The sequence below is a fragment of the Urocampus carinirostris genome, chromosome 1 (assembly GCF_059441175.1).
Source record: "Urocampus carinirostris isolate Australia breed hairy pipefish chromosome 1, RoL_Ucar_1.0, whole genome shotgun sequence".
NCBI classification, from domain to species: domain Eukaryota; kingdom Metazoa; phylum Chordata; class Actinopteri; order Syngnathiformes; family Syngnathidae; genus Urocampus; species Urocampus carinirostris.
This window is the reverse complement of record NC_142349.1, coordinates 57,376,655-57,387,503: the sequence shown is the minus strand read 5'-3', so window position 1 is coordinate 57,387,503 and position 10,849 is coordinate 57,376,655.

The window sequence follows — 10,849 nt, the reverse complement described above, 5'->3', positions numbered from 1 at the left end:
AGATAATTATAATCATTTATATTTTATTCTTGAAAAAAAGTCTTTTTTTTGGCAATTGCAAATAATTCCTATAATTTGAAATATCTTTTCCCTCAATTTGTGATTTACTAAAAAAATAAATGAACTAATTCAATTGGTTTCTTATTTTTCCCAATTTTAAACAAATTATAAACAATTGCAAGAAATGAAAATGTTTCCCTTTTTATCTGATAAAATGAAAATATACAAACATTTTTATTTGGTGGATAATTTTGTTCATTCAAATTTCATTTTCCTGCAAATATCTTATCGTGTTATTCGTTCCCTTTTTTGGGTACAATTTATTTAACAGCGGCAGGAGAATCCTGATCATGAACAAATACGATTGGTTGATTTTGGGCACGGCCTTGTCCTGCCTTCTCAGAGGGCGTGTAACACTTACACAACCAGTTTATATAAACTACTTTTATTTTAATTTATTTTCTTTTTTTCATGTTTGGCTTTTCATTTCTTTCACCAAAAAACAACCTTGAAACGTGCGTCACTATATTTTTGTCTCCATATAGTTAAAATATGAGTCATTCACGGTTATAGAAGTCTAAATTTCTAAAGACTTGCTGTGAAAGTGCGGTCTGACGAGTCCATCCTCTCAAGGCTCTATGGATCTCCCTTATTGATTCACGCCCACTGCCTTCAAACGGTCCTCCTTCAATAAGTCTTCTGCTTCCGCCCAGTTGGCCGAGTGATGATGCAAGGCCCCCCTCCATTATCCCCCGTGATGCTATAAATAGCCAACATGGGTGAGTCATCGGCCAGACGTATGCTTGCTTTACCCACAAAAACCACTCCCCTTCTCAATTTTTCTCTCAATTCTTATTTTCCTCACTGTCTGATTTTCTTCAAAGGTCGACTCTAGCGTATTTCGACACCTCTGATTTTGCCGTTATGGAGAACGGCTAAAGATTAGTTAGTCACAAGTGGATCAAAACTAGCAGCTCTTTTATTATTCTCATTATTTTTGCTTTTAACTCCAAGTCCCACTTGGTGTTGCTAGGTGTACACCATATACACTAGACCTCCGTGAAATGGAATGAATCCGTTCTGAGGTGCAAGTGAAACAGTTGTGCGGCTGCGATCCATTATCTCCGGTAGTGGCTGAGCTACTTTGTGTATTTGCGTGTATCAGTTTTCAAAATGACTTACCGCTGATATGCAAAATCTGTGAAATATTCTGTTTAGGCTGATTAAATGTACCCATGTGGCCTTCTTTAAATGAACTGCACTGCACCGTCTTAGCTATGATCCTTTATCCCATGTAGAGCAAATTTGTCATGCGGTGGTTTTTTTTTCTCTTTTTTTTTTTCACAAAATAAACAGCACCCGTTTGGCCGCGATCCATTATCCCAAGTTAAACTTTGCTGAGAGCTGTAGTCAGTAGAGCAGATGCTAAAACTGGTGAGGGGCAGTTTTTAGGATATCAGATAACAAGGGAAGTTATATAAAAATTGAAATGCTCAAAGCCCCCGGCTACCCAGGCTAATGGATCGTGGTTGCTCAGATGCCTCACTTTCCACCGCTAGACAGATTACACAAATGCACAACAATATTTATTTGAGCATTTTGGCCTATCAGTTTTCAAAATAACTCCTTAAGAGCAGTGGCCAGAAGAGTGTTTTTTCTTCCTGTTTGGGCCACTGAAAATTGATATTGTGGCCCATCTAAAATGAACTGCACTGTTTTGGATGTGATCCCCTATCCCCTCTTGACTATTTCTAAGAGCAGGGTCTGACACATTAAATTTTTATGTCATCTCTGGCGAAATGTTTTTTGTCCATTCCGCCTAAGATGAACAATACCCATGCAGCTGTAACCTATTATCCCCAGTCCACTATTGTGGGTTTAAGAGCGGAAGCCATAGGGAGAGGGGGGAGTCCCTTTTGTGGATTTTTGTATATCTCAGGGAGTTATTGTCCAGAAATGGTCATAAACGAGGACTTACTTTACAACTTTAAAATAATGTACTGTATAACAATTGAAAGGTGTTAATTTAAACCTTAATTTACACTTTCTAGGTACGCTTGTTTACATGACAGTGATTTAGTTTTCATCAGTAACATTTCATTTAGCCTTTCTTGTTTGTTAAAAAGTATTGATTTTCATAGGTCAATGGACTGCATTTATATAGTGAGTTACCAGTCACTGACGACCTTCAAAGTCCTTTACAATACACTTCACACTTTACCCATTCACACACACACTCACACACCAATAGCAAAGTCAGCCCTGCAAGCATATCGGAGGCATTAGGGGCTCAGTGTCTTGCCCAAGGACACTTTGACATTTAACTCACAGGAGCCGGAAATCGAACCTGCAAACTCCCTGGTCCCAAGATGTTGAGCTACTGCCCCTTATTAAATACTTTCATCCGTCCTGCCAACGAAAAATGGTAAAAAAGAAATGCAATAACAGTACTACTCAAAAAAATGTTGGCCCCAGTGTCCCTATGTATGTCTACAGCAAAAATATTACTACATAAAGACTACAAAATCAAATATCAAATTTAGTACTGAAAAAAAAAAAACGTTTCGATTGCAGATCGGTGACGTCTTTGCTGCAACTTATACAAAATGTACATGAAAAAAGAAAGTAACTGACCTTCATGTGTATTTGGATGGTGAGTTTAAAGTAATAACACTTTAATGAAAAAAATGACCCAATGGTCCTTGTTGCCATAGCAACAGAACTCTTAGGCGATCGTAATCCAAGCAGGTGGTCATGCGGGCTGCTGTGTGAAAAAATACGACTTTACGACATTGTAAAAAATACATTAAAATGACCTGATACCAGTGGCGGGCCATGTATTTCACACCTAGGCCTTCAGTAGTGCTATGTCTAAAATTCCAACCCTCAATAACTACCTTATGGAAAAGTATTTCTGGATTTTTTTCATTTTCTCGCTTATTTTTATTTTCCATCATGTTGCAACAAACCACAAAAATAACAAATCACCTGAAAAGAAAAAGGGATGACAGGTTAAAGCCAGAGGTTTATAAGAGACCTGTCCTCCAAATAACTTTGGATGCTTCTTCAATCAATCATACAAACATCATGACAACAATCATTTGTTAATCCATTTAAAAATAGATAGATAGATAGATACTTTAAGGGAAATTCACATTTCCAGCAGCATCCATGAGCTGACCCGCTCCACCACTTCTCTTTCCAGGAGTTGAGAGCTGTTTTACCTCTTCTCTGTATTGGGTCTCATTGTTGCCTGAGATGAGATCCACCACTTAAGTGTTGTACATGAATTCCACGACTGTATTGGTGGGATGGTTTGGCAGCACAGTCTTGAGTAAAAAGGGTGAAGGCGGCTGGCCTGAGCTGTAGCAGTGCCGAAGATAAGGGGGGGCTTATGTTTTTGGCATTGTCCTCCTTCATCGTATTCCACCTGTAGGCGAACTTGAGGCTTTCAAAGTCTGTGAGGATGAACTCTCATATGTACTTGAGAAGGATCCGCTCAAAGCACTTCATTGTTATAGGGGTCAAGGCGACAGGCCTGTAATCATCAAAGCAGGCGAGGGATGTGTTCTTATGTACTGGAATTATAGTGGAAGACTTGAAATTCACCGAAACCTTGGATAGCTGCACGGACAGGTTGGAGATGTCCAGGAACACTCCTGCTAGCTCTTCAGTGCATGTTCTCAGAGTTTGGCCTGACACCCTGTCCGGTCCTGCAGCTTTGCGGGTGTTGAACCTCCTCAGGGTGGATGCCACCTAATGCCCCTACAGGACGAGGGGCTGACGTTGCTCCTCCAGCCCAGGTAGGTTTGGAGCTTCTCGGCTGCCTGGTGTGTCAAAGTCAAGTCAAGTCAGGTTTATTTGTATAGCCCTTAATCACAAAGAGTCTCAAAGGGCTGCACAGACCAAAGAATATTGCAAACAGCAAAGTGGGCAAAGAAGCTGTGTGTCAGGCAGGGTGGAGTCGGTCTTGTTGTCTTTTATGGCTCTGATGCCTTTGCATATGTTCCAGAAGTTGTCGTGGTTTAATTGGTCCTCAATTTAGTCCTTATACTGGACCTTAGTCTTATTATGATTTTTGGGAGCATGTGCTCCCTTCCACAGCATACTTTCAAGCATCCATTCATTCATTCACATATTAACATCTGTCTTACATTAACATAGACTCGAAATCTCCGTCCCTATTCACGCTGTATACGTCAGACTTTCAGTACAACACTGAGTCCTGCCACGTGCAGAAGTTTGCTGATGACACTGGTATCGTGGGATGTATCAGAAGTGGGCAAGAGGAAGAGTACAGGAAATTGATTCAGGACTTTGTCCAATGGAGCGACGCTAACCACATGCACCTGAACACCACCAAGACCAGCGAGATGGTGGTGGACTTCAGGAGAACTATAACTCACCCGGTTCCTGTAACTATCAAAGGAGAATGTGTAGAATTTGTCCAGACCTACAAATACCTGGGTGTGCAGCTGCACAATAAACTGGACTGGACTGCCAACACAGAAGCTCTATGCAGGAAAGGACAAAGCCAACTTTACTTCCTCAGAAGGCTGGCATCCTTCAACATCTGCAAAAAGCTCCTACAAATGTAAAAAAGGAAGGATGCCTCTCGTCTTAATAAACTGGTGAGTATGGCGAGAGACAGGCACTGAAAAAGCTGCGGTCAATCATGGACACTTCATCACATCCACTACACAGCATCATCTCCAAACAGAAGAGCAGTTTCAGCGACAGACTGCTGTCACAGTCTTTTTCCACGGACAGACTGAGGAGATAATTTCTTCCTCATGCCATGAGGCTCTTTAACTCCACCCAGGGTAGTAAAAGCCCACATTAAACCACACCCCCACATTGCATATCACCCTATTTTTATTACAGTGTGTATTTTATGTAGCACTATTTAAATACTCTATATCAACAAGTTACATTGGGTATTTATGTATAACATTCCTTTTACTTTATTATTGTTTTATTTTCAACTGCTGGAAGTGTGATGGGGGTGAATAAAGTATCTATCTATCTATCTATCTAAAGCACTCATGGAAGAATTGTGTCTATCATAATTTCAAATTACGGACAGAAGAGCCTTTTTTAGATGCCTTATGTCAGCTCAGCTGGTTGATGCAGACTTTTTCACCCTTTGATTTTGGTCTGTGCTTCAGAATAGCACACTTCTCCAATTGGTTGTATAAAACATCCACTGCAGCTACAGCTGCGACACATATAAAAAAACTGAAATAATAACCTCATAAAATTGCACTGTTAATTATGAATGTAGCCACATTTTAATCACCAAAAATTATTCGTATCTGTGATCAAAATCTGTCCTCCTTTTTTTCATTTATTAGTGGACAGGTGGTAATGTAATTCCAAAGTTCTCCCAGCTATGAGAGAAAGAAACATAGTTTCCTTTGTTTCAGGACTCAATGCTCTCATCCTGTCCCAAAAATCCGTTTTGAAAATGGCATTGATAGTAAACATGCGACCAAATCAATCCCTTGGCCATTATGGTTGACAAAAACGCTCGTCCTCAAGTTTAACTGCAGTTGGCACGATCATTTTAGTGCATTATTGCCTCCGAGCCTATTATAGTTTGTAGAAAACGCTGACGTTTCCCTTGGCCTCTAGAAGGCCCTGGCTCTGCCAACTCGAAATCTGATTGGCTAAGGCAAAAGCTTCATCGATGTTTGTTTTATGCCTCAGGGTTCTCAGAACTGATTGTGAAGTTCTCTGGTTGAACTACTGATCCTGGCAACAAGCAATGGCTGAAATGTGATTGGTTGAATGCTTAAATTTAGAAGAACGCATCTGGAAGCAGTATGACCAGTGGAAAGCAATTTAAGGAAGATGACAGTCAATTTGGAAGTATTACATAAGTATTCATGGACAAAGTATACTTTACATTTCGACTTAGATATTTGAAAGGCCCAGCAGAAAAACTTTTCCATACGGTGTCCATTTATGAATCAAGTTAAGTTAGTTGTGAAACCAGATTTCCTAATATTACTTCTCCATGAAATACGTTTTTTTCCATAATTCGGACATTTTTGTTTTTTTAGTCTAATATTCGGTCTTACCATCTCCTGATCTAAAACCTACATGAGGGCAAGGAAAAGCTCAAAAACCTCAACATGAAGAAAATTAAGAAACCGGTACAGCTTATATATTAAAAATTATTCATGAATCAATATTTTGAGGGTGTGCCTTATAATACGGAATGTATTACTGTAAACTGTATTCAAGACTTGTAACTTTCAGAAATAGCACACGATTGCAACAAACTTCCCTAAAAGTAAAGATTGATCACTAGGAAGTTAAGCTAACACATTGTAATTTGCACATTTGGAATCTAGAATTTTAGCTACAATAATTTAGGCATCTTGAAGCCACCCAAAGCACTGGAATTTGAAAAAAGTGGAGGGGTTTCATTTAAGTACTTCTTTTTTTGAGGTTCTTTAGCTACAAAAAAAAACCTCTCCCTTTATCTCTAAAACCCAGGTAAGTACCATTTACGGCTCTAAAAATTGTAAACGTTAACGTAATAAGGATGAGCTAAGTTTAGCCAGGGTTGTTAGCGCAGAGGTTTCATTTAAGTGCATCTTTTTTTTAAGTTGGTTAAACTACAAATAAATCCTCCTTTTCTCTTTAGGAGCCAAGTAAGTAGCATCTACTGCACTATTTTTTTTAAACTTTAACATATTAAGGCTGAGCTAAGTTTAGCCAGGGTTGTTAGCAGAAAGGTTTCATTTAAGTTAATGTTTTTTGAAGTTGTTTATAAACTAAAAATAAATTCCCCTTCTTCTTGAGAACCCAGGTAAGTAGCATTTGTTAGCGGAGAGGTTTCATTTAAGTACATCTTTTTTTAAGTTGGTTAAACTAAGAATAAACTCCCCTTCTTCTTTAGAACCCAAGTAGTAGCATCTACTGAGCTAAAAGATGTCAACATTGGGGCGGCAGTAGCTCAGGAGGTAGAGCGCTCGTCTTGGGATCAAGGGATCCCAGTTCAAATCCCGTCTCGTCCGTGTTACATGTCGAAGTGTCCTTGGGTAGGACACTGAACCCCTAATACCCCCAATAGGCAGGATAGCGCCTTACATGGCTGCAAGGCCGCTATTGAGAAATGTGGAGCACATTGTAAAGCGCTTTGGGAAGTCATTGACTTAAAAAGCGCTATATAAATGCAGGTCATTTAATTTCATTTAACGTACTAAGGCGGAGCTAAGTTTAGCCAGGGTTGTTAGCGGAGAGGCCCAATTAGCATACCATCATTTTCATGAACTAATGAGATGCAAGGAGGAAGCAGGGCATGCCTAAGTATTGATAACACAAAATTCCCGGCAGGGAAGCCAAAATATCACCACAAAGCTACAGAAAAATGAATACAATATACAACAGTTTTATATATTTATATATATATATATATATATATACACAATGTCCTTACAGCATCAAACATTAATTTTCAATAAATGTTACATGAGTTAAAAAAAATACAAAGGAGGGTATAGAAAGCATGTTTGTGCAATTATTTTGCCGTCCAAGCACTATTTTCCTTTTTGTTCGATTATCACCGTCTCCTTTCGATTGGCTTGAAGAATATATATTTAAAAAAAAAAAGGAGTCATGCCTATTACTGATCAAATATAATATTTTCTTGTCCAACCGTTTTAATCCTCAGATACAAAGCACAGCAACACACAGACAAGTTTTTCAGTGTCTCCACCGTCCTACACTTCACTAAATCTAACGGGTATTGTTGTTTCTAAGTTTTTCAATAATTCCTATATCATTGGGAATAAAACTGGAGTATAAATATTGCACATTCGGTTTTATTATATTCACAGGTTAAAAAAAAGTTGTAATCCTTATATTGAAAAAAACAAACAAAAAAAAAGAAAACAAGACGTGTTAACATTACATTCCCTTGCAGACATTCGGACGAAATGCTTCGTTGCTAACTTAAATAGGGAAATGAAATCTCCATACCCGTCTAGGCGGGAATACAGCAGAGTAAAAAAGTTTGCAAGGCGCATCGTGGCATGAAGGCAAGCTAGTCATTCGCTGCTCAACAAAGCCCGTCACGGATATCGGGAAAAAAAAAAATGAGTCAGGTTAGCTGCAACCCGACTAGGCGTTTCAGGATATTAACATAATGTAGTAAGTTTGTCGCGAGGTGTATCGTCACAAGTTATTCACAATTTTACAGTTTTCCCGACGAGGCGCCTCCTGTCAGATAGTAATACAATTTGTTTTACACAACCTATCATGACAACCGCCCCTTATACGAATATAACGTGAAGTTTTCCCATCCCGACAATGTGCATGACTAACAAGAACCCGCAACCAGACATAGTTCTTCCTGACGAGGACAAAATCCACGAAGTACTCAAATCCCAACAAAGCTCATCACGACTACCAAACCCCACAACCCGACAGTGCAGCTAGCCAAACATTAGAAGATAGCCACCTCCCAACCAGGCATATGACAAGAATAATTAAATGTAGATACATTTGAACCTATAGTGGAAACATTAACATTTTTAAAAGTAAATTACCCAAAAACACAACAGGGAACACACTATTTGAAACAATATAGCAAAGGATCCGCAACCCGACTAGGCGTATCATATTAGCATAACATTGTATGTTTGTCACAATCCGAAAGCTGTATTCTAACAACAATTGATAAGTTATTCACAATCTTACAGTTGACCTTTTCCACAACCTGACAAGGCGCCTCCAGTCAAATTGGAAAAGTTAGTTCCACACAACCTATCAAGAGAAACCCTACACACAAAGTTATACCCGCAATCGGAGTCAGCCCATCATTACTACAAAGAATCCGCAAACCGACAAGATGCTTCCTGACGAGAACAAAACCCATAGAACCAAATCCACTAAGTTAGGCACATCTCAACAAAGCGCATCACGTCAACAAGGTTGGGAAGGGTTACTTTAACTTGATTCCTTCCAATTACTTTTGGATTACTCCAATACCAAATATGCTAATAAAAGACAAAAATATGAATACAATTATGACTCACAACACGTGGTAAGCTTTCTCTCCTGGCTTTGATCTCTTTGATCTTTTATTAACATATTTGGTATTGGAGTAATACAAAAGTAATTGAAAGTACTCAAGTTAAAGTAACCCTACCCAACCCTGCACGTCAACAATACCAAAACCCAACATGGCACCCGACGAGGCACATCACAAGAGTGTGGTCGGGTCATAGAGGGGATATTTTGAGAAGATCTAATAAGGAGACATAGGTGGCTAACCCCAACCCAACAACGCCCCCCGACGAGAGGGGTAACCGAATTAAAACGCTACCAGTCATGGCGCATGGCGAAGTTTTAGTTTTTTAGTGTGTATGAAAACGGTGGAAAAGTGACACAAACAAGGCAAATAAGTGAAGTGTAACGGGCATTCATAGTAACGAAAAGGTAAACAGATACTCAAGTAAACATGACAAATACAAAAATAATACAGTACAAAAATACAGAGAAAATTATTAAATAAAAGAACAAAAAATAGATACGTATAAAGGGTAAAAAAGCACGTATATTCAGTTGATTTTTCATGGCTTTGTAACACTTTCTCCACAAAAAATATGAACAACAGAAATGTGGTCTCAATTTGGAACTCAAAATTGAATACGCTTGAAATATGGAGTTTAGCTTTTTAGTAAAAAAAAAAAATCATTAAAGGCTACACTTCGAGAAAAAGTCAGTTACCATTTTAATTTTTTCTGTTTGTGTAGATGCCATTGAAATTCATGACTAAATTAGTAGCACTAAATGATATACAATGGCACTTCATTTATCTAAGTTCTGCTTTGTTCAAGTTCTGAATTTATTTTCCCAATAAGAAATAATGGTAAACTCGTTAATCTGTTCTAGCGCCTATGAAATGTCCAGTTTTATCAATAAAACGTCTATCCAACAAGCAATACTGTTCTGTGCCCCAAAAAGTAACTCTTGTGGCACTGACCTATTATCCCCAATTGCATATTGCGATGAGCGGTCGGAGCACAATTTGTATAGCCCATCAGGCCTGTGAGTTCTATTTTTGACGTTATTTCTAACTAAAATGTAGTGCAATTGTTCAGCTGCGATCCATTATCTCCAATCCCACATTGCTGCGATCAGGGACCCACAGTAGGCGCTTTTGCCGGGAGACTTGCCGCTCTGGCCTACAGAAAATGAATCCATTATCCCCATAAGACCATTAATGAGGCCAGGGGCCGTCAGAACGCGTGTTCAAAATGGGGAAGAAGCCGGGGCCTATTTCACATACTTTTACATATTGCAGGGGAGTTGTTGTGAAAGCTGAGGCACCAAAGTAACTTAAATGTAGGGGAAAATAACTAATAATGTTATATTTCAGTTAAATTTTTGACACACACAAAATAAACGCAAATACGTATAAACTTAATATTTAAGTACCTTAAAAAAATCCTGCACTTTTTTTTCAGTGATGACACTTGCTTTGGTTAAAAATTACAATTAAAAAGACAGGTTTGATGGGCCACATTTTACAAGTGGTATAAATAATAAAACAACAACAAAAACAGTTAAAAAAAAATACAATAATATTTATAATTGACTTATTGATTTTAATGTTTACGGACCATATCAAAGTTTTTGTTTCCAAATTTAGACATGAAAGGAAAATGCTTGGACATATTTTGGATCAACTCCTTTTTGCTTTGATTTTTCAAAATAAAATAGCCTTTAAAAAGTAATTGCAATATTCTAGAGGGTGAAGGGCCTCCCAATGCCAAATGAATTGATTTTGTAAGTGGAAAAAAATCTTTGGACATTTTGGGCCAACACCCCA